The sequence below is a fragment of the Miniopterus natalensis genome, chromosome 3 (genome assembly GCF_054644295.1).
Source record: "Miniopterus natalensis isolate mMinNat1 chromosome 3, mMinNat1.hap1, whole genome shotgun sequence".
NCBI lineage: Eukaryota > Metazoa > Chordata > Mammalia > Chiroptera > Miniopteridae > Miniopterus > Miniopterus natalensis.
Window position 1 is genome coordinate 102470116 of NC_142083.1, and position 24023 is coordinate 102494138.

Here is a 24023-nt window from a genome sequence, read left to right on the forward strand (position 1 = left end):
GTTAGATGCTATCTGTGCCTAGCCTTAGGCAGCATGTTTGAAGCTACAAGTGAGCCACAGTTTGTGGATGCCTCTGCTGGGCTTGGCTGTGCATGGGAAGGACCAAGCTGCACTTCAAAGCCGACTTTTACTAGCACTGAGACCTGGGGTGGGTCAGCAAATGTCCCAAGGCACCCTGGGTTCAGCCTCCACCTGCCTCTGCCTGCTGGCTTCCTGGTAGGCTCAGTCACTGAAAAAGCCTCTGGTGGAGTCAGGAAGATGGAGCTAGTGGATCTCCTGTGAGGGGGAGGTGCTGTTCAGACTTCGGGTGTGATCCCTGTCCTAGAGCCACAGGACTGTGTCTGTCCCAGATTTTTCCCTGACCTTGGCAAGGTGGAGGCCTGAGTAGTCAGGTGGGTGGGGCCTCCAAAGTCCAGAAGTTAGGTCTGCTGGAAGTGGGGAGGGTGTTTCTATTTGATCTCCTGTGATAGGGAAGCGCCAATCAGGTTCATGGCAAAGTGGAGGGAATACCCCTACCCCAAAGCCAGTCACTGACATCTCCTGAATCTTCCCAGACTTCTACACCGCAGGCTATGCCACTGACTCCTCAGCAGGGCTTAAGATATGCATGGTGGGTCAAGTGGGATTCCTGAGGGTGGGGTAATTGCTTTCCACCAGGCTGATACTGCTCAGAGGGGATAATTCACTAAAGATAAATGGTTACTGTGGTAGCCAAGAATGACCCAGTACAAGGATCCTGGCAGCTGTCCCCTCATGTCTCCCCAGAGCCACAAACCCCAGACTCTCCTCAGGCAACTCCAGTCTGCACCATCCTCCCTCTGCTGGACCCCAGGGTGAGTGGCTGTGAATAAGATTTTGTGTGTTGGCCCTTTAAGAGGTTGCTTGTGTCTCCAGTGGGACTCTGCCTCTCCTTGAACTGCAGAAACCCCACCATTTTTCACAGCCAGATGCTATGTGGGTGCTTCTTCCTGGCTCTGATGCTCTGGGCTGGGGAGCCTGGCTTGGGGTTTATGCCTTATGCCTCTCAGGGGAACCTCGCTCAGCTGAGATATCCCTCTGGCACCTCAGCTGCTGCCCATAGGATCAGGGCCAGCCCTGTTTGCATCTCTGCCCTTCCTACCAGTCTTGACATGGCTTCTTTTGCAAATCCTTGGCTATAAGACTCTTCTTCAGCTAGTTCTCAGTTGGTTATTCAGGGTGATTGTTCCCCAATTTAGTTGTATTTCCAGTCTGGACCTGGGAGTGAGTGAGTGCAAGATCTACCTACTCCACTGCCATCTTGCAGGTCCTAGGAAGGGAATTTTAAAAGTTGACAAACCCACAGTTCTCCGTGAGGAAACCCAACCATCTAGCTCTCTGACTTGAACCTGTTTACACCCCCTGGAGCTCTGTATTAATAGACAAGCGTGAATTAGAGCTGGTCTAACAGATTAGCTATTGTGATATAATAAATATATATTTGGTCTTGTCCCTAGTTCTTGGCACAGAGCTCCTAAAACTCTTGTAATTTCCCAAGTGATAGGGAGTGATAGGGAACATTTTTTGTTATAATATTTGCTCTTCCTGACACACGAGCTTCTAACATCCTTGGAATCTCTGGATTTATAAGGGATTCCAAGAATCCTATTGAAACCAGACAACAAATGGGTCAGAGATGCCTCTCACTGCTTGAGCCAGTTAAGCAGAGATGGGGTTGAATTATATATGAGTATTTATTCTAATAATGCTGGAGAGCAGCAGGTCTTCTACAAAATCTGCTCTTCCCCATAAGCCAGCTGCTTATATTGGGTAGAAGGACAAAGATTACATGGGAAAGTAGGAATTACAGGCATGGGGAAGTGGGCAAAAGGAATAAGAACGGGTATAATGGTTACAGGTTACAGGAAATGCTGGCTGGAGGGTTTGTGAAGGGGTGGGGTGCCTCCATCTCTGGGTGGAGGGGATGCAGGCTCGGGGGCTGCAAAGAGGCAGGGGTGCCTCTGGGACTCCTTTGTTTCAGCAACAAGACTGTTAAACATCCCATGATGCTAGGCCACATTCCAAGGTTAACTCCCATGTTTCAGGGTGTACAACTCCCAGCCAGGTTAGAAAGTGCTTTCTCAAATCAGAACAGAACAATCACAGTTAACAGAGCATGATTAATATTTCTTATAACTATGGCTAACAATCACAGCAGAGCATGATTAATATTTCTGCCCCTAACACTATAAAGGAAAGTCTCTTAGTTGGGAAAGTTGCAAATGGGCCAACCTTATAAAAACCAATTCCTTACCCCTTTCCAACTCTGTAACTTTTAGTTTATAAGTTGATTGACTAAATCCAGCCTGCAAATGTATTTTGTTTGGTTGGTTAACATTCATAACATGAGTTGGTAACATTTTAAAATTGGGGGAATTTCATACAAAAATTTGGATTTCTTAGCTTTTCATTTTTAAAAAATGCACAGCTCTGGTAGCAGTGGGCCAAGATTCCTGAGTAGCGACTGCCCCATTTTGCATTAGGTGCACTCTATTCAGCTGACTGCTGCAGTCTTTAAGATTATTGCTGGGACGCTGTGAGCCTGTGTTCCTGTGCCCCTTGCTTTAATCCATCACAACACGGTCACATCTGATCATTGAAGCTGAGTCCTGGCTACATCAAAGATTTTGCAGCTGTGTCCAGGCTTTTCTGCATAAGTTCTGACTTCCATATCTTTGACTTCATCTCTGACTTATGGTTTTGCTCTCATTCTGTAGATGGGACATTCACAGCTGCAATCTCTGGATTTGACTCTCAGTTCAGTAAGTCCCCAGGATCTTCCAACTCCAGGCCACCTTCAGTAGGTAAAACATTCTGCTTGAATTTAGCTCCTTTGGACTTAATCCCTGGTATTGGTCTGCTAGGCTGGTGTCCAGGTTGGGTCTGCTGTGGTCCATTGCAAGGAAAAACTCAGACAAAGAATTTATTAAGGGAGGGCCCATGTAAATCTAAGACTGGAGTTTGGTGGATGTCCCAGGGGTGAGCCTGAACCAGGAATCTAAGCTTTTGATATAGTGATGCCAAAAGATAAGCCCACCTGGAAAGCTCATTTCAGACAGGTCATGCTATGTTTTTATTTATTTATTTATTTATTATTTATTTATTTATATTTAAAATTTATCTTTATTATTGAAAGTATTACAGATGTCCCCTTTTCCCCTCACTAAGAACCCACTCCCACTGCTATTATTATTTTTATTACTTTTAATTTATCTTCATTGTTGAAAGTAATACAGGTGTCCCAATCCTCCCCTCCATTGACCCCCTCCATCTTGCTCCCACCCCCTCTCTAGGCCTTCACCCCATTATTGTCTGGGTCCATGGGTTATGCATATATGCATATAACTTCTTTGGTTAATCTCTTCTCCCCACCCCCCTTCCTTCTTCCCTCTGATATATGACTGTTGCATGTGTCAGTGTCTTTGGGTCTATTTTGTTTGTCAGATTATTTTGTTCATTAGTTTCTTCTTAAAGAAAACTCTTCAACATTTCATATAATTCTGGGTTGGTGGTGACAAACTCCTTTAGCTTTTTCTTATCTGTGAAGCTGTTTATCTGACCTTCAGTTCTAAATGACAGCTTTGCGGGGTAGAGTCATCTTAGTTGTAGGTCCTTGCTTTTCATCACTTTGAATATTTCTTGCCACTCCCTTCTGGCCTGCAAACTTTCCTGTTGAGAAATCAGCTGACAGTCATATGGGTGCTCTCTTGTAGGTAGCTAACTGCTTTTCTCTTGCTGCTTTTAAGATCTGCACTCTGCTTTTAACCTTTGGCATTTTAATTATGATGTTTCTTGCTGTGGGCCTCTTTAGGTTCCTCTTGTTTGGGACTCTCTGTGCTTCCTGGATTTGTAAATTTTTCTTTCCTCAGGTAGGGGAAGTTTTCTGTAATTATTTTTTCAAATAGGTTTTCAATGTCTTGTTCTCTTTCTTCCCCTCTGGCACCCAATAATATGAATGTTGGGACCCTTGAAGTTGTCCAAGAGGCTCCTTATACTATCTTCATATTTCTGGATGCTTTTTTCTTTTTGCTCTTCTGGTTGGGCGTTTGTTTCTTCATATTCCAAATTGCTAATTTGATTCTCAGTGTCCTCTACTCTACTGTTGATTCCCTGTAAATTATTCTTCATTTCAGTTCGTGTAGCCTTCATTTCAAATTGGTACTTTATTATGTTATTGATGATCTCACTAGTTTCCTTGGTAGTCTTACTAAGATCCTTGAGCATCCTTATAACCATTATTCTGAACTTTGTATCTAGTAGCTTGCTTGGCTCTATTTCATTTAGTTCTTCTTCTGGAGATTTGTTCTGTTCTTTCCTTTGTGACATGTTTCTTTGCCTCTGCATTTTGGCTGTTTCCTGGTGTTTGTTTCTATGTATTAGGTAGAGCTACTATGTCTCCTGGAATTTGTAGAGTGGCTTTGTGTAGCAGGTGTCCTGTTGGGCTCAGTAGCTCAGCCTCCCAGTCACCTGAGCTGGGCCTTCTAGGTGCTCCCCTGTGTGGGCAGTGTGCTCTGATCTGTTGCAGTTGAGCCCTGGTTGCTATTGGCATCACTGGGAGGATTTGACCCCCAGGCCAATTGGCTTTGAGGACCAGCTGCAGCCAAAGCTGAAGAGCTGGTGTGCCACAGACACCCCTGTGGAGCAGGATTTGTTCCAGTGGAGCTTTGGTGTTCACCAAGTGCGCCCCTTGAGTGTGTCATTTGTGGATGTGATAGGGTTGTAATCCAGCATGGTTGAAGCTGACCATCAGGTGCACTGTCTCTGGGGCATCCCAGGAGCTGCAAAGTCAGTTTCTGCCTGTGCCCTGCCAAGGGCCACCCAGCATGAGCTACACATCAATTCATGGGTGGCTGCTACTTGTGCTGGGCTTGGAGGTGCCCAGGAGAGACCAAACTATGAACCAATGCAGGCTGCCACTAGTGCCAAACCTGGGGCCACTTATCAAGATGTATGGGGCACGCTGAGGTCAGCTTCTGCTTACTTGAGAGATTTTAGGAAAGTCCTAAACATGAGGCTAGAGAGGCCACTTGCATAGAAAAGCCACTGGAAATGGCTTGGATGAGCTTGCAAGTAGGGAAGGGTGGCGTCTCTGGGAATCACCAGGGAAGGGCAAAAGATGTGTCAGGTTGATTGAGACTCAGAAAAGGCACCTGCCTGCTGGCTCTGCAGGGAAAGGGCTTGCCAAAGGAGCAATGGCCTCTGCCAGCTCTTCTGTCTGGGAGGAAGCTGCCCTTCCAGCTCTCCCCTGACTCCAGGCAAGTTAGTTCCTCCCTGAATGTCCCAGGTTCCTATCAAGCTGCTGCCCAGTGCTGGGACTCAGAGGGAGTGCTTCTGAGTGAGTCTGTGCACAGGCCCTTTAAGAGGAGCTGCCTGGGACTCCCTCAGCCTCAGCATCACTCAGCGACAGTCCCCGCTGGTTTTTACAGCCTGAAGCTGTGGGGACTTCTCTCCCCTGCCCTGGAACCATGGGCTGAGGGGGAAACCTCCACCGCCATGATGTCCCTCCTGGGTTTAAACTGCAGCACCAGGTGTGGGCCACAGCCCGTCTCCACGATTCAGCCCCTATCCGCCCCCATCTCCACCCCTCCTACTGGTCTTGGTGCTTCTTCAGATCCCTGGTTTTAGGGCTTATGTTCATCTAGACTTCAGGAGGTTCTGATGATGGTTGTTCTGTATTTTAGTTGTAATTTTGATGTGGCTGTTGGAGGTGGTGGGTACCACTGTTACCTACACCACCCTCTTGTTTCCTCTCCTCATGCTATGTGGTTTTGATAAGAGTTGGCCAGAGCACCAAGGGGAGATAGCAAGTGTCATAAACAAGGAGTTGGGTAACAAACGGGGTTTCATTTGGGACCAAAAAAAGGCTTTGTTAGATGACAAGTCTGAGGGTTAAGGTCTGTGTCTAGGTAGACCCGCTCCTCAGAATCTCTAAATGAACCTATTTGCTATCATCATGTGGCAGCCCAACACAGGTCTACAGGAAGTAATAATATCAGAGGTCCTTTTCTGTTTTAAAGTGTCAGATTTTCGCAGAAAATTGTGATATTTATGCCAGAAACAGAATGGCAAGGATCTTTGTCATCATCTGGTCTAAGCCCTTACATTTTACAGTGTATTTTATAGTATAGTCATAGTCTAGTTTATAAGACTAATTCATGTAAGTTCTATTAGAGTTGAAAAACCCCTTACCCAATGGTAACTGTAATATCATTTTATATTTCTTCCTTTCAGTATGTTTTCTATGCAAATACATATTTACTTGTTTATTTTACAAAAGAAATCACACTGCATTTCTGTTTGTATTTTGGTTTTATTCTCATGATGTGTGAGCATTTCTCCATTATTAAATATTTTTTAAATATAAGTTTTAACAGTTGTACACTTCATCATCTGGATAAAAGTAATACACTTGATCATTGTTAGCTATTTGGGTTATTTCCTATTTTTTCACTAACAAAAATGATGCTAGGATGAGACTCTATCATAAATCTGACTCACTGAATATTTCTTTAGATTAAATTCATAGAAGACAAATTAATGAAGCTTGTGGATGCTAAGCTTTTATCAGCTCATTTACTTAGATTCTCTAGGTAGGTACATGCAAAATAATGAAAAATGTTGCCACTTCCTTTTCGATAATTATACCCTTTATTTATTTATTTTTCTTGTCTTATTGCATTGGCCAGACATTTAGAGTAATGTTAAATAATTAGAGTCACAGTAGGCATAAAGTTTTATTTCAATTTTAATGGAAAAGGCTTTAGTGTTACATTGTCATATTTCATATGCTTGTATTTTATTTAGAAATTTTGCATTTATATTCACAGATGAAATTGGTCTGTAGTTTTCCTTTTTCTATGCTTTCTTTGTCAAGTTTATGATAGGGTTATGCTAGTTTGGTAAAATATAATAGGATTCTCTTCTGCAGAGACATTTTCTGTGTCAGGAGGAGATAGCAATTTCTAACAGGCCAGTGTGCTGGGTATTTGACAGGCCAGTCGGGTGGTTTTCTTTCAAAGATGCAGACAGAAGATACATAATTGAATTCCCACACTCAGCTCAGCCTGGTTATCCTGTCAGGAAGCTGGAATGTAAAATGATGTGCAATTGCTTCAATTATAAGAATTGAAGCATTTAGACAATTCTCCCTCTTCTGTTTGAGATGCAGGGTCTGCCGCAGAGTTTGAAGCTGTCAGGAGTCCAATTTAGCCAATTCCAGACTCGAGGACTGTGCTGTGGGCCATCACTGGCCTGTTGCTACAGCAGCGCTGACGTGCCATCTGTCATCCCGGTATAAAGACCTTGCTTCTCATTCTGCGCTCTCTGCGCTGGCCCCTCTTCTGGGAGCCTGGTTGGTATGTTTGTGGGAAGCATCCTCAGCATTGAAAACTCACCTTTTGTAGGATCCTTTGAGTTGATCCCAACACCCATCTTTTGGTGGCTCTCCCAATTTCAGGTCAGACCTGGTGGGGCCGAGCTCTACCCATTTTCCCAGTGCTAATATTGGAACAGTAGCGGAGATGAGAATGGGACCAGTTTGACGCATTAATTTGTTCAGCACTGTTAATGCTCTCCTAAATATGCCAGGAATCAGTCTATTTTTTCCCATCGTCACTGCCACCTGCAAGCCACCATTGGCTCTCACCAGACTGGGGCAAGTAGCATTACTTGGTCTTACTAATTTGCCTGTTTACTACCCCAGTCCTCAGGCCAGCCATAGTGATATTTCTAAAATGTCAGTAATCTGATTTGGTTCCCTCTTTCTTTTTCTTTTCTGTTTTTGTTTTTTTGTTAATCCTCACTTGAGGATATTTTTTCATTGGTTTTTAGAGAGAGTGAAAGAGGTGTGTGTGTGAGAGAGAAACATCAATGTAAGAGAGAAACATTGATTTGTTGCCTCTCTCACCTGCCCGACTGGGGCTGGGGATTGAACCTGCGACCCAGGTACGTGCCCTTGACCAGAAATAAAACCTGTAACCCTTTGGTGCACAGGCTGATGCTCTAACCATTGCTCGAGCACACCGGCCAGGGCAATTTTATCTCTTTCTTAAAATCTCTGAATGACTCCCCAAGGGGTTTCAGGTAAAATTAGAATCTGGCACAGCTTATACAACAAATATACACTATTCCCCTTACTTTCCTCTCCAGCCAAACTTTCTGCACTCCCCTTTTGTAATATGGCTCTCCAATGGCTCATTCCACTCCTGTGCACCACACTTCTCCCTCACTTGAAAATCTACTTACTACTTGGTTAACATCACTTATCATTCACGTTTCACTTGGACATCATTTTCAGGGGTGCCTGTGTGACCCCTCTGGGGTGAATTGGATGACTTTTCTCTCAGCACCTGCATCGTGGAGTGTGTAAGGTTGCATTGCCCATGGGGGCTTCCCTAACACTTTGCAGACAGAGCAGACAGGGCCACCTCTGCTATTTCTCCCACACTTAGTACATTTCTCAGCATACAGTAGGTGCTCAATAAATGTCTGTTGAATTAATAAATGGTAGTCTTGCCTCTTGGGGAGGCCTCTTCAATCACCCACAAGAAAGTCAATTTTTTGACTGGGAAGGTGACCCCTAAGTGAGAAGAAAATTTAGCTAAACTTTCACTCTCAAACCAGAGGGATCACTCAATAGATGTTGAATAAATCAGTGAGTGAGGAGGCAGCGTATTTTGTATTCAATGCCTGGCACAGTGCAGTGGAAATTATTCTTGGTTTGAAATCAAAAGGCTGGATTGCGAGTGGAGTTGGGAGAGTGCTGCTGGGGAGGGAGTTGTCCCTCACCTAGCTGACCAGGCTCTTCCCCAAGTGCCAGCTGTCGGGCAGTGTGCTCATCGCCCTGGAGAAGCATGATGGTTGAACTAAGGCCATTGCAAGGAAAGTTTCTGTGGAGCGCTTTGGGCCACCAGACAAGTGTCTGTTAAGAGCTACTGATGGGAGAAAGGAGATCAGCATGGTGGTGAGCTCCCAAGAACTGAGTGGGTTTCGAGGGCTTATGCAACCCTGCTGAGAGCGAGCATGGGTGGGCTGAAGACGAGGGATGGAGGGAACGAGAGCGAGAGTCAGAAGGGCAAAGCAGCACCGTGAAGGGCGCCAGGCTCCCTGCTTCCACCAGCTAACCACCAATTCCTCTTTTTCCCTTGGTTTTCACTTCTGGCCACAAGGCTGGGTTTCTGGTTCTGTTTCCATGTGAGATTTTGGGCAGAAGCAGGGCTGCAGTGTCTACAGGGTAGCGCTGAGAAGCCGGGTTATCGGAGACCGGCTAGCTGGTCAGTGGCACGCAGTTGCATCTTGCTGGGTTATAGCTGAAGGATGTGCAGCCACCCATGCGCAGCGCACAGTGTGGTTACACCTGTTACCAGCACTGCCCAGCTCCCACTGGCTCCTCCCCTCCCCTCATCTACGGTTTCTGGCAGTAACTGCGATTCCGGAGGGAGGGATGTGACTAGGGTGAGGCATTAGCCCCAACTTCTAGGGTGTTGGAACTGAAACCTGAGAGTTTTGTAAAAAGTTGCATTAGTTCACTGTTACTCTTTCCAACTGGCTATATAATTTTTTATCATCAGAGCTCCTTTAGCAAATTTGAATGACTTCTCATAGTCGATTGAGAGTTTGCTTAATCACTGTAGGACAAGCATATTACAAAATCAAGAACAGGAGAAACAAGATGGCTGCGTAGGTAACAGCTGCACCTGCCGCTTCCCGCAACCACATCAAAATTACAATGAAAAAAACAGAACCACCGTCACTTAGAGCCTCCTGAAATCTGGCTGAAAAGAAGCCCCACAACCAGGGAACTGAAGAAGCACCGAGACCGGTAGGAGGGGTGGAGATGCGGGTGGATGGGGCTGAATCAGAGGCTTGCTGCAGGCCCACACCCAGTGCCGCGGTTTAAACCCGGGAGGGAATCTCAGCAGCAGAGGTTTCCCGGAGGAGGGAGGGGTCTCAGCCCCACAGCAGGCCCTCAGCCCAGAGCTCCAGAGCCGGGAAGAGATGTCCCCACAACTCCAGGCTGTGAAACCAGCGGGGACTATGGCTGATGGCTGCGGAGGCTGCAGGAGTCACAGGCAGCCCCCTTAAAGGGCCCACATTTGGACTCACCCAGACGTGCTCCCTCTGAGCCCAGTGCTGGGCAGCAGCCTGAAAGGACCTGGGACACTCGGGGAGGAACTAACCTGCCTGAAATCGGGGTGAGAGCTGGAGCGGCAGCTTTCTCCCAGGCAGAAGAGCTGACAGAGGCCATGGCTCCTTTGGCAAGTCCTCTCCACACACAGCCAGCAGGCAGGTGCCATATTTGAATCGCCAGCACCTGACTCACACCTTTGGCCCCGCCCCATGATTCCCGGAGGCCCCACCCCTCCCCACCTGCAGCTCATCCAGGCCATTCCCAGGGGCTTTTCTGTGCAAGGGGACTCTCCAACCTTATGCTTAGGACTTTCCTAAAAATCTCTCAAACAAGCAGCAGCATGCCCCATACGGCTTGGTAAGTGGTCCCAGGCCTGACACTAGCGGCAGCCTGCATTGGCTCATAGCTTGGCCTCTCCTGGACACCTCCAAGCCCAGCACAAGTAGCAGCCATCTATGGTTTGCTGTGTGGCTCATGCTGGGTGGCCCTGGGCAAGGCACTGGCAGAGGCTGACTTGGCACCTCCCAGGAGGCCCCAGAGACAGTGCACCTGGTGGTCAGACTCAACCACACTGGATTACAACCCTACCACATCCACGAGTGACACACTCAAGGGGCACACTTGGTGAACACCAAAGCTCCACTGAAGTAAATCATGCTCCATAGGGGTGTCTCCAGCACAGCAGCTCTTTGGCTGTAACTGCAGCTGGTCCTCACAGCCAATTGGCCTGGGGGTCAGTTCCTCCCAGTGACACCAACAGCAACCAAGGCTCAACTACAATAGGACAGTGCACACGGCCCACACAGGGAGCACCTAGAAGGCCTAGCTCAGGTGACTGGGGAGGCTGAGCCACTGGGCCATACTGGACACCTGCTACACAAAGCCACTCTACAAATTCCAGGAGACATAGCAGCTCTACCTAATACATAGAAACAAACACCAGGAAGCAGCCAAAATGCAGAGGCAAAGAAACATGTCACAAAGGAAAGAACAGAACGAATCTCTAGAAAAGGAACTAAATGAATTAGATCCAAGCAAGCTAACAGATACAGAGTTCAGAATAATGGTTATAAGGATGCTCAAGGGTATTAGTAAGAGTATGACGTTAATAATTGAGACAATCGATGACATAAAATGACCAATTAGAAATGAAGCTGACATGAACTGAAATGAAGAATAATTTATAGGGAATCAACAGTAGAGCAGAGGACACTGAGAATAAAATCAACAATTTGGAACATGAAGAAACCAAAAACACCCAACCAGAAGAGCAAAAAGAAAAAAGAATCCAGAAATATGAAGATAGCATAGGGAGCCTCTGGGACAACTTCAAGAGACCCAACATTCGTATTATTGGGGTGCTGGAAGGGGAAGAAAGAGAGCAAGAAATAAAAAATCTATTTGAAAAAATAATTACAGAAAACTTCCCCTACCTGGAGAAAGAAATAAGCTTACAAGTCAAGGAAGTACAGAGGGTCCCAAACAAGAGGAACCCATAGAAGCTCACAGGAAGACACATCATAATTAAAATGCCAAAGGTTAAAGACAAAGAGAGAATCTTAAAAGCAGCAAGAGAAAAGCAATTAATTACATACAAGGGAGCACCCATACGACTGTCAGCTGATTTCTCAACAGAAACTTTGCAGCCCAGAAGGCAGTGGCAAGAAATATTCAAAGTGATGAAAAACATGGAACTACAACCAAGATTACTTTACCCAGCAAAGCTATCATTTAGAATTGAAGGTGAGATAAAAAGCTTCTCAGACAAGGAAAAGCTAAAGGAGTTCATCACCACCAGACCAGCACTGTAGGAAATGTTGAAGGGTCTTCTTTAAGAAGAAGCTAATGAACAAAAGAATCCGATGAACTAAACAGATCCAGAGATATTGATGCATGCAACAGACAATCATATTTCAGAAGGAAGAGGGAAGGGGTTTGGAGGGTAGGGAGAGATTAACCAAAGAAGTTGTATGCATATATGCATAACCCATGGACACAGACAATGATGGGGTGAAGGCCTGGGGAGGGGGTGGGAGTGAGGTGGAGGGGGTCAGTTGGGGGGGGGGGAAATGGGACACCTGTAATACTCTCAACAATAAAGATAAATTAAACAACAACAACAACAAAAACAGGATCAAGAATAAAGGTTACACGTGAAGGGTGATAAGACAAAGGACGGGTTGCTTCCCTCAGTCCCCCACTTGCCACGTATGGGATTTGGGCCAGCATTATTATTCTTTGCCACCCCAGCACATCAGCTGAGACAGGACTGCAAGCCCCGCTAGTCTCAGGGCTTACTGAAATAATGTACTTACACACCACGTGGGACACCAGGAAGATGGCCACATAGCTTGTTACCAGCTTCAGTTCTGTCACGAGAAGACTCACTGGCAGCTGTCCACATGCAAGGCACCATTGTGAATATCCTAGAACTTGGGGTGAGGGTGCAGCACCCCTAGATCACAGAGAAGGTTCAGAGAAGTGGCTATAGCCTGACCACACTGCCCCTCCCCCAGAAGCCCTGCTCAACCAGTTTTGCCCACAGAAAACCCCTCTAAGCCTGTGGTTTTTCCAGGGGGAAGAGAGAGTCCGAGGTGGACACCCAGCTCCTCCAGCATGTAGGATGATCCCAGGAGGACCACTTGGGTTTCACCTCTTGGAAATCTCTGGGAGAATCTGCAGAGCTTGACCATGGGGATCAGATAGAGACAGAGGGGGACAGGGCTGATAGCTGCTGGGACTCAGCACTGGGGGCACTGTGTTCCTGCATGCAGTGGAGCCAGCAGAGGCCCCAGCCAGGGCTCTGCCTTCTGCAGAGCTCAGCTGGTGACCCCTTCTGGCCAGGGAGCTCAGTTGGCAGTTCTGCCTGATTTGGGTTGCAGCCAATGGGCCGTACTGGCCATGTGGCCCATTGTATGGCCCACTGTATGGCCCCAGGCAGACAGGGTAGAAAATTTACAGCCTCCCTCAACTGCTGAGTCCAGGCTCTACTGCCTGCCAACGAGGAAGCATCACGGGAGAACCCAGGCAGCCACGGAGCCCGTTTTACAGCTTAGGTGGGGCGCTAAGCCAGAAGCCCTGTTCAGCTGCTAAGTGTAGCCAGGGTAGTCCGCACAGCCACTATTGTGGAACCCAGAGCCCAGCCACAGCCCAGCCCCACAGAGGAACCCAGCCTACAACTCTGCCTGACTGCTGAACACAGCCTGCAGCCTTGTGTAATCAGGGAGCCCCCGCAGTGGCCCTGCCCAATCCCCATGAGGAAGCCTAAGTAGCTTCACTGCCTGGCCACAGAGAAGAGCCTCTAGGCCCACCCAGGCGCCCACCCAGCTGTAGGGCACAGCTGGAGGGCCCTCCTGATGGCCAGTGACCCAGCACATCAGGGGAACACAGCCAGCAGCCTACCTGGTCACAGATGCTCAGCCTGTGGCCCTGCCCAATTTCCAGGGGTAGACCCTGGCCCTGCCTGATTGCGGAGCAGAGCGCTAAGCTTTGCCGGAAGCCCTGGCAGAACAGAGTTCACACAGGGAACCAGCTGGCTGGGGAGAGCAGCCTGAGACCCCACCTAACCAGAAGCGATTGCAGATCCCAGCCTGCAGCCCTGCAACCTCAACCTCAACCTCAAGGAACTAGAAACGGAACACACTCCGCCCAATGTCAGCAGAAGGAAGGAACTAATGAAGACTAGGCAGGAATGAATGGAAGAATAGGGGGGCAATGGAAAAGATGAACAAACTAAGAGTTGGTGAGACAGGACCCAACAAATAAAACTGTCAGAGAAAGAGCAGAGGGTCCAACTGGTACCACAGAAATGCAAGGACTCACAAGACTACTATGAACAATTTGTGCCACTAAATGGGAAAGCCTGGAAGAAGAAAGAGGGTAGGCTCCTGGAGGCATACAATACACCAAGATTTAATCAGGAGGAAATAGAAAATCTGGACAGATCAATAGCATGCATGGAGACCGAATTAGTAATAAAAACACCCCAACAAACTCACTGGTGAATTATACTAAACATTTAAAGGATTAACACAAATCCTTTTTAAACTCCAAAAACTGAGTAGGAAGGAACACTCCTAAACCCATTTTATGAGGCCAGCATTACCCTGCTACCAAGCCAGAGAAGGACACTACAAGAAAAGAAAACTATATGCCAGTATTCCTGATAAACACAGATGCGAATTTCTCAACAAAATACAATCAAACCGAATTCAACAGCAAATTAAAAGAATCACAAGCCGTGACAAGTGGTATTTATTACTAGGGTGAAAGGATAGTTTAACATATGCAAATCGATGTGCTAGGTCACATTAATAGAATATAGGATTAAAATCATACGATCATTTCAACAGATGCTAAAAAAAATTAACAAATTTCAACAGCCATTCATGATAAATACACTGAACTAACTGGGTATAGAAGAAACGCACCTCAGTGTAATAAAGGGCGTACACAACAGCCCGCAGCCAACGCTGCAGTGAACGGTAAAGGCTGAACATTCTTCCTCCAAGATCAGGAACGATATAAGAGCGCCTGCCCTCACCACTCCTGTTCAGCACAACCCTGGACCTCCTAGCTAGAGCAATTAGGCAAGAAAAGGATAGGAAAGTCATCCACATCAGAACAGTAAATTACCTGTTTGCAGATGACATGATCTTGTAGACAGGAAATCGTAGACTCCACCAAAAATCTCATAATGAATTCAGTAAAGTTTCAGGATACAAAATCAATATACAGTGTTCAGTTGCATTTTTATGCACCAACAATGAATTATCTTTAAAAGAAATAAAGAAAACAATTCTGTTTATAATAGCATCAAAAACAATGAAATACTTCGGAGTAAATTTAGCCAAGGAAGTGAAAGATCTGTACACCGATGACTATGAGACACTGATAAAAGAAACTGAGGTAGACACAAGTAAATGGACAGACGCCTATGTTTTTGGGCTGGAAGAACTAACACTGTGGAAATATTTATACCACCCAAAGCCACCTGTAGAGCCAATGCAACCCCTGTCAAGATTTCAATAGCATACTTCACAGAAATAGAAGACCCCTTAAAATATGTATGGAACCACAAAACCCCTGAATAGCCAGAGCAATACCAGGGAGACGAACAGGGCGGGAGAGAACGTACTTCCGATGTCAAACCTCATCACAGCTGCAGTAAGCGAAACAGTATGGTCGGGCCCGTGAGCAGACGCAGAGACCGATGGACAGAGCTGAGGGCCCAGGAATAAACCCACTAACCTTTGACAAGGGAGCCAAGAACGCTCAAAGGAGGAAAGCAGTCTCTTCAATGAATAGTGTTGGAAAAACTGGATATTCACATGCAAAAGAATGAAACTGGACCCCTATCTTACACCTCTCATAAAATTAACTCAAAATGGACTAAATCTTAAATGTAAGACCTGAAACCACAAAACTTTTAGAAGAAAACAGAGAGGAAAACATTCTTGATATTGGTCATGGCAATAATTTTATGAATATGACACTGAAAACACAAGTAAAAAGGCAAAAATCAGCAAGGGGACTACATCAAACTGAAAAGTTTCAGCACAGCAACAGAGACAATCAACAAAAAAAATGAAAAGACAGCCTAAAAATTGGGGGGAAATATTTGCAAACCCTCCATCTGATGAGAGGTTAATACCCCAAAATATATAAGGAACTCATACTCTTCAATAGCAAAAAGAAAAAATAAATAAAATAAAAAAAATCCATTTTAAATTGGGCAAAGGACTTGCTTGAATAGACATTTCCTCAAAGGAATATATTCAAATGGCCAACAGATACATGGAAAGGTGTTCAACACCAATAATTATCTGGGAAATGCAAATCAAACCCACAGTGAGATATCACCTCCCACCTGGTGGAATGACTACTATCAAAAAGACTAGAGATAACAGTGCTGCTTGCGGAGAAAAGGGAACCCTGTTGGTGGGATTCTAAAGTGGTGCAGCCGCTATGGAAAACAGTATGGAGGTTCCTCAAAAAATTAAAAACGGAGCTGCCTTATGATCCAGCAATTCCAGTTCTGGGTAATTATCCAGAACAAATAAAATCACTGTCTCAAAGAGGTATCCACACCCCCATGTTCACTGCAGCATTATTTACAATAGTCAAGACATGGAAGCCTAAGTGTTTAGGCTTAACCTAAGTGTTCATCAACACATGAATGGATGAAAAAATGTGGCAAATATGTATGATGGAATATTATTCAGCCATAAAAAAGGAAATGCTGCCATTATGACAACATGGATGAACTTTGAGGGCCTTGTGCTAAACAAAACAAGTTAGATAGGGAAAGACAAACTGCTCGATCTCACTTACATATAGCAACTGAAAATCCAAACTCACAGAAGCAGAGAGCATATTGGTAGTTGCCAGGGGCCGGGGGGCAGGGGGCAGGGGGCAGGGGAGAAGTAGATGCAGGTGGTCAGGGGGTACAGACTTCCACTTATAAGATGAATACATTCTGGTGGTGTAACGTACAGGATAGTGACTATAGTTAATACTGTTTTGTATAGTATTTGAAAGTAGCTAAGGGAGTAGATCTTAAAAAGTTCTCACCACAAGAAATTGTAACTTTTTAGGCAATAGATGTGTTAACTAGCCTTATATGGTAATCATTTCACAGTATATACATATATTAAATCCTTACATCTCACACCTTAAACTTACACAATGTTATATGTCAATTATTTCTCAATAAAGCTGGAAAAAGTACATTTTACCCATTTGAAATTTGAACCATATGAATAAAACACCTATTAAAAGAAAAATAAATTAGAATTCAAGAAAAAAATTAAACAGAATGTATAAAAGGCTAATGGTACAAAAATTAGGTATTAATACATTGAGGTGTCATGGTATAGTAATTCCAGTTATCAATTTTCAAATGCTTGCTACGTTTGGGGATTTTACCTGCATCATTTTATTTTATCTTCCTGATCATCCTGGTTAAAATATGTCTTCCTTTCAAATGAGGTAATTGAGCCTCAGAGAGGTTAAGTGAGTTGTCTGAGGTCACACAGCTGCAAATGCCTGAGCCCAGCTTAAAATTCATACTGGAATAGCGGAAGATAGGATTGCTCCAGAAGACTTGGGTCCAAGGCTTGGTTCCTTTACTTACTAGGTACTGGTTGGAAGGCACATCTCTTAAACCCCTGAGCCTCGCTTTCCCAGCTGCCAAAAGGGGATAGAATGTTTGCCTCACAGAACTGTTGTGAGGCCCATAAATAGTTTTGCAGTTTAATGGACTGTGCACATTAGCTGCCCACCTCACCCTGCATCATTTTTCTAAAGCCCAGTGGAAAGAACAGTCATCTCAATACTAATAACCCGGCTCCTTCCCTGTTTTTCACCCTCTGTTCTGCGTTGGAGAGAACCAGAGACTACGTCCTGATAGGAGAGCATGGACTTGAACTACGATAGACCCAGGCTGAAGCACTGGTTCTGCCATTTACTGGCTTGGGGAAATTACTCAATCCCTTCAAGACTCAGTTTCCCTAGCCCTAAAACGAGGCCAGCAATGGGTTCCATGCCCTAGGGTGCTTGCGAGGACTAGAGAGGCAATGCATGTACATTCTTTATTCGTTTATGGTCCATCAGGAGGCTTCACAGATGCCACCAAAGGAATGCCTGGGTGAGGGGTAACAGCAGCACACCCCACTTATACTCATCACAAGCACTTTAATATGGACTGAACCAGTTTCCTTCTGCAGCTGGCTCTCCCTCGGCACTGCCGGTGTTTGTTTTGTGAATGGGGGGTACTCTGCTGCTCCCCAGAGCCCTGCCAGGCCGCATCCACACCCAGCAATTCCTACGCTGAGAACAGTGCTTCGTCCGCGTCAGCCCGGTGCCAGAGAATTCACAACTTGGGGCTCCTAGGGAAGGTGATGGGAATAAGTGAGGGTCACCTGAGGGTCCCAGAAGCAGCTAAGAGGTCAGAGCTTCTGAAAAGCTCAGTGCAGAGAGCGGAACAGGGAGTATTAGTTTCTAGGTAATGCGGGTAAAGCTACTGAGTCGCGGAGCTGAGAGTACAGTAGCCCTATTAAATGACCTTTTCCCTCCGCTCACGTTTGTGTGCTATGACCCAGGCACAGTCGGGTGGTCTGCGGGCGCCCACATGGCATTTTGCAGATACACAGCTGGCCATCAACCCTGCTCCATAAACCCCTGTAAGTGGCAAGGTCAGACTGGAAACGAGGGATCTCAAGCATTACTCATGACCGTTTGTACGCCCATCAGAGCCACTAGGTCCTGCCTCATATGGATTTTCTAGGCATTCTAAGGGGATCTCACTCCCTAAAATAGGTCCTGGCTCTCCTCAATGTCATGGCTCTAAATATTTTTGATATCAACAATTGCAAAATTGAGGCTGTTTTACACATGACCACACCTGGAAGTGGCAGCACTGCATTTAACTTCTGCCCACAGCAGACCAAGGGGCGGGCTTGCCCCTCAGGCCCTCCGCGATGGCACCGGAAGGTTAGGGCCCAGCACTTTAAGTGGCAGGCACTGGCTTTGGAGTCTGGTTCGAATCCTGACTCTCCACTTGTTGGCTGGGACTTTGGGCCAGGGAATTAACTCTCCAAAGCTTCATCCAAGGAATAGCAGCTCCAGCTTCATGAGGTCATTTGAAGTATTAAATGAGAAGATGCAGCTCACGTGAACCTGATCACTTAGCGCTCCATTAGCTGAGCCATCAAATTAGAGCCAGGGGACCGAGCAGAAGCCGGGCGTCTGGCTTCAGAATCCTTCACGACCAGGCCAGCGGTCTGCGCGGGGTTGGGAAGATTTACAGACAGGCCGGAGCAGGGGTCGCAATGCACACGGCTCTTACTACATCAATGGCAAGCCTTTATTGCACTTGTGCTAAATGCCAAGCACCCCCTAAATACTTCATAAGCAGTCACTGATTCATCTTCACAGCAGTTCTCTGAGCTGGGAACTGTCGTTCACCTAGGTTTAGAGGGGAGGAACTTGAAGCATGGGGGTGGCACCTGACTTGTTCTGTGCCACACGGTAAGCGGGGTCAAGCAGCATAGTTTAGGAACCTACTGAGTACAGCCATTATCGCCATCGCCATACTAGCTGCACCTGCAATAGTCACTAAAGCAGAGTCTCAGCCTCGGCACTACTACACCTTGGGCCAGGTAAGTCTTTGTTGTGGGGCCTCCTGGGCACTGCAGGATGTCCAGCAGCCTCCCTGCTTCTGTCCATCAGGTGGCAGTAGCACTACCCTCTGCCAGTTGTGACATTGTCAAACATTCCCTGGTGTGGGTGGGGTGGCAAAATTAATTTTAAGTTTGACTTTGCCATTAGGTAGCCGCGTGACCTTGGCCAAGTTACTTAACCTTTCTGAGGCTAATTACTTCACTTTAGAGGAAGACATATTTCAGTCAAGATGTTCAGGAAGATAAAATAAAATGATGCATTCAAGTTGCTGAACATAGTAAGCACTCAATAAATGGTAGCTAGAGTTTTTACCCTATGTCTCTTCAGTGTGCTGACCCCTCTGATCGTGACTATCCCATGTCTCTTCAGTATGCTGACCCCTCTGATCGTGACTATCCCATGTCTTTTCAGTTTGCTGACCCCCCCCATCATGACTATCCCATGCCTCTTCAGTGTGCTGACCCCCTGCATCATGACTATCCCATGTCTCTTCAGTGTGCTGACCCCCCCATCATGACTATCCCATGTCTCTTCAGTGTGCTGACCCCCCATCATGACTATCCCATGTCTCTTCAGTGTGCTGACCCCCCCATCATGACTATCCCATGTCTCTTCAGTGTGCTGACCCCCCATCATGACTATCCCATGTCTCTTCAGTGTGCTGACCCCCCCATCATGACTATCCCATGTCTCTTCAGTGTGCTGAACCCCTCATCATGACTATCCCGTGTCTCTTCAGTGTGCTAACCCCCCCATCATGACTATCCCGTGTCTCTTCAGTGTGCTGACCCCCCCATCATGACTATCCCATGTCTCTTCAGTGTGCTGAACCCCTCATCATGACTATCCCATGTCTTTAGTGTGATGACTTTCCCTTGCATCGTGATACATGTTACATACCGTGCTTACAAGCATCATTTCAGCTAATATGGGACAAGCAGGGTCCCCTCTTCAGACCATGACATTGAGAGCCACCAAGGAGAAACAAGGCTCACCCCTAGATACATCAGTCCCTTCCTGGAGGAAGCAGGGAGGTATGAAGAGGGGCAGGGTTTCTCTAGACCCGTTTCCTCCTGTAAAGCGAATGGAACTCCTCTCTCCGTGAAAATCGAGCCGTGCTCTCCCTCTCCGCCCCGGGGTAGCAGCCACGATACACAGCACCTACTGAGCCTTTACTGTGTGCCGGAAACTTGGCTTCATCGCCTCTATGCGCTGTGCTGTTCGCCCCTCAATAAACCCTGGGCGGGGCTGTTTCAGCAGCGGCCAGTGTGTCTGTCTCACGGCCTCGTGCGTGCGTCCTGGGTTCCTGCTCTCCAGTGCTGCCCTCGAACCCTGACGCTGGGCTCCACGGGCGGCTCCCACCAGTGGAGCACCACAGGCTCGACACAAGCAGGGACGTGAAAGTGCTTATGCCTCGGGCCCGTCTCTGCTCCTCCTGGCAGCGGAGCTGCCTGGGAACCAGCTGGGCCGCCCTGCTGCCTGCGGGGCATCCGTAGTCCATTTGGCCCTGGTTGTGCCACCTGACAGCCAGCCGATCGCTGACAGCCGGCAGCAGGTGCGTGCGTGAGCTCCTCTAAGACCAGGAGAAGTGCCCAGGCGAGCTTAACCCCGTTGACAACCTAGGACCATGAGTTAATGAATGGTGTTGCTTCCTGCCAGGTGTTTGGGGTTGTTTTATTGAGGATACAGAAAGAGCTAACTGAAATAATTTCATTTTATAAATGGGGACATGCAGGCTTAGGGAGGCTGAATCGGCTCCTGGCCACAGCCGGAAGTGGTAGCACTGGGAAAGCACGTTGCTCTCCTCCAGTCCACTGGTCCAGCCTAAGCTGGGGCGGTACATCTGGTGGGAGGAAGGACGGAAATCGTGCCAGGCCAGGTCATTGTCGCTGGGGCGAGGCTCAGGGCGACGGGAGAGCCCTGGGCAGGGAGGGCTCGTTCCGGCCAGTTCATTCTCCCTCGTTCCCCTTAGCCGCTGGGAAGACCCTTGGCTGAGAGCCTGTGGGTTTGCCATCGGCCGCACGGGATGCCTGACGCCATCTGCCATCCAGAAGAGCGAGTCTGCGGTCGGGGCAGGAACAAGGAGGCACAGGGGCTGGACTGGACCCAGCAAGTAGCCTGGGGCTCTCCAGGGGGCTCCCGGGTAGCACTTTGCTGTGGGAGTTTTGTCTCCTGCCACCATTTCCTAATTTTCACATTTCCCAACATGTCACCTATCCCGAACTTCTCATTTCCCAAAGAATAGAGCTTCTTTCACTTGCATTTTGGGGGTACTTTAGGAGATGAAAAATTTACCCCCAAACCTATCACTGCCCAGGCTCTGCCATCTTCAAAGAAGAGTGGCTGTATCCCAGTCATTAGCCTCCACGCGCTTGATCAGCGGCTGGTACCGGGGAGCACTGGCACCAGTGCTTCTGAGGCGCTGTGCACGTGGTGGCCTCTCCTCTCTCCTCCGCAGTGAAGACCCTGGGCCGACGCGTACATGGGACGGATGGCGTCCAACCGCTTTCCTCTCTTCTTTATTCTACCTGGTGTCTGGGTCTGCTCATAGTACGAGCTCAGTAAATGCTGGATGCTCTCCTTTGCCTCTGTATTTATACACAGATTGAAAGATCCAAGATTTAGATTAGAGCTCAGTGGTGAGGTGGAGGCATCTTGGGAGGCATCTCATTTCTGCAGCCCTTCAGGATGCCGACCCCAGAAGACAGACTCCTTCCCTGTGCTGAGTACTGGCCCTAATTTTAACTCAACGCACCGCATTACAGCGGATGGTCGGCGTGCCTTGTTTCCCTTCCAGACTATCAAGTATCTTTTTGCTTTTGTGTCCCTATTATCTAACCCAGCATAACACAGATAGGTAGGAAATATTTCCTGAATGAAGCCTGTGTTCAGTCAGGCCCTCTCCTTTCCAGCTGCATTGAGAAGGTAACCTTTCTGAGAATTCATTTTCTCAACTAGAAAATGGAGATAATCATGCCTATCTGACAGGCCTATTGTGAGGACAAAATGAAATAAAATGTCTGAAAAATCCCTGGGACTTTTGTAAGCACGGAAAGAACACTATTTTCCCTTCCTTCGAGTTAACCCATGTGAATGGGGGCTGAGGGCCCGGCTGCGGGGAAGGCAGCAGATCACTGGGCTGGCTCCCCGCAGTCCTTCCCCATCTGCCTCATTTACATGCATCCATCCCGCCCAGAAACACTCTGGGGCCTGCTTTTCTCTTAAGTTGTTTCGAGCCGGGCCTTCCCCAGCGGTGCCTCCGCGATTAATGACTATAGAAGCGCTGGGGCCCGGGCAGGCCGCTTTCTCTCGGATTCTTTTCTGAGTCTGTAATCTTAGCTGTCATCCCCTCGGCTCCGAAGACTATTAAGCATTCCACGAGGAAAGCGTCCTCCCTACAACGCGGGGAGGCGGCGGGACTGAGGAAAGCCACTCACCCGCACTGCGCTCCCGCCCGCCTGCCCTCCAGCCCGCGACCTTGGCCAGGAGGAGGCAGCCCGCCCTGTCCCGGCTCAGTTATCAGGAGGCCGCCTCTGCGCGTTGCTTAAATGGGATTTCTCTTTCCTATTCCTTTTTCCCCTCCTTTTTGTTCTTTTTCTTTTGCTCGAGAGGAAAGGCTTTGCAAGGACGATAGGAACCATGAGGGAGGAGTTTCGCTTTTGTGGGGGAGACTGCGCCTCCCCGGGGCCCTGCAGCCTCCGCCTCCCCCGGGAGAACCCAGGGCCTCGCTGCCGCAGGGCCCGGGCTGTTATCTTCTTAAATATTCTCACTCTTCTTCTCTGGACCCCTTGTTTAGAGGCCAGATTTCTCTCACTTTGTTACCAGAATAAGCAGTTTCCTCAGGGTGCCCGAGGCCGCATTGAGGTAAGTGAAACAAGTCTCTGCTCCCCTTTCACAGCCCCTCTCAGCCGCGAGGCTCACTTTTGTGCTTTCAGGAAATTGTTCGGTTTTAGTTTATGTGTTTACACACCTCCCCCTCCCCCATGCTCAGGTCTCAAGCCCCCTTTTTATTTGAGAGGAATGTTTCCTTTCCCTCCTGCTGTGTTTGCAGTTTCTCAGAAATGTTAACAAACACTGACTGACGCTCTCGCTGCATTGGCCCCGCTAGGGGCTGGGAGCATGCGGAGGCTTTCCCAGGAAGAACTCACAACCGGGCACATACCGCGTCCTAAGGATTATCTACCTCTCTTCTATCATCTGTCTATCTATCTATCATCTGTCTATCATCTATCTATCTATCTATCTATCTATCTATCTATCTATCTATCTATCTATCTATCATCTATCTATCTATCTATCTATCTATCTATCTATCTATCTATCTATCTATCTATCTATCATCTATCATCTATCTATCTATCATCTATCTATCTATCTATCTATCTATCTATCTATCTATCTATCTATCTATCTATCTATCTATCTATCTATCTATCTATCATCTATCTATCTATCTATCATCTATCTATCTATCTATCATCTATCTATCTATCTATCATCTATCTATCTATCTATCTTCTATCTATCTATCTATCTATCTATCTATCTATCTATCTATCTATCTATCTATCTATCTATCTATCTATCTATCATCATCTATATCTATCTATCTATCTATCTATCATCTCTATCTATCTATCTATCTATCTATCTATCTATCTATCTATCTATCATCTATCTATCATCTATCTAT

General features: G+C 47.0%; 1 pseudogene; it reads left to right on the plus strand.

Annotated features, from left to right (window-relative positions):
- The first annotated feature begins 8656 nt into the window (after window positions 1-8656).
- On the plus strand, window positions 8657-9108 carry LOC148093607 (signal recognition particle 14 kDa protein pseudogene; annotated as a pseudogene).
- Window positions 9109-24023: the final 14915 nt, after the last annotated feature.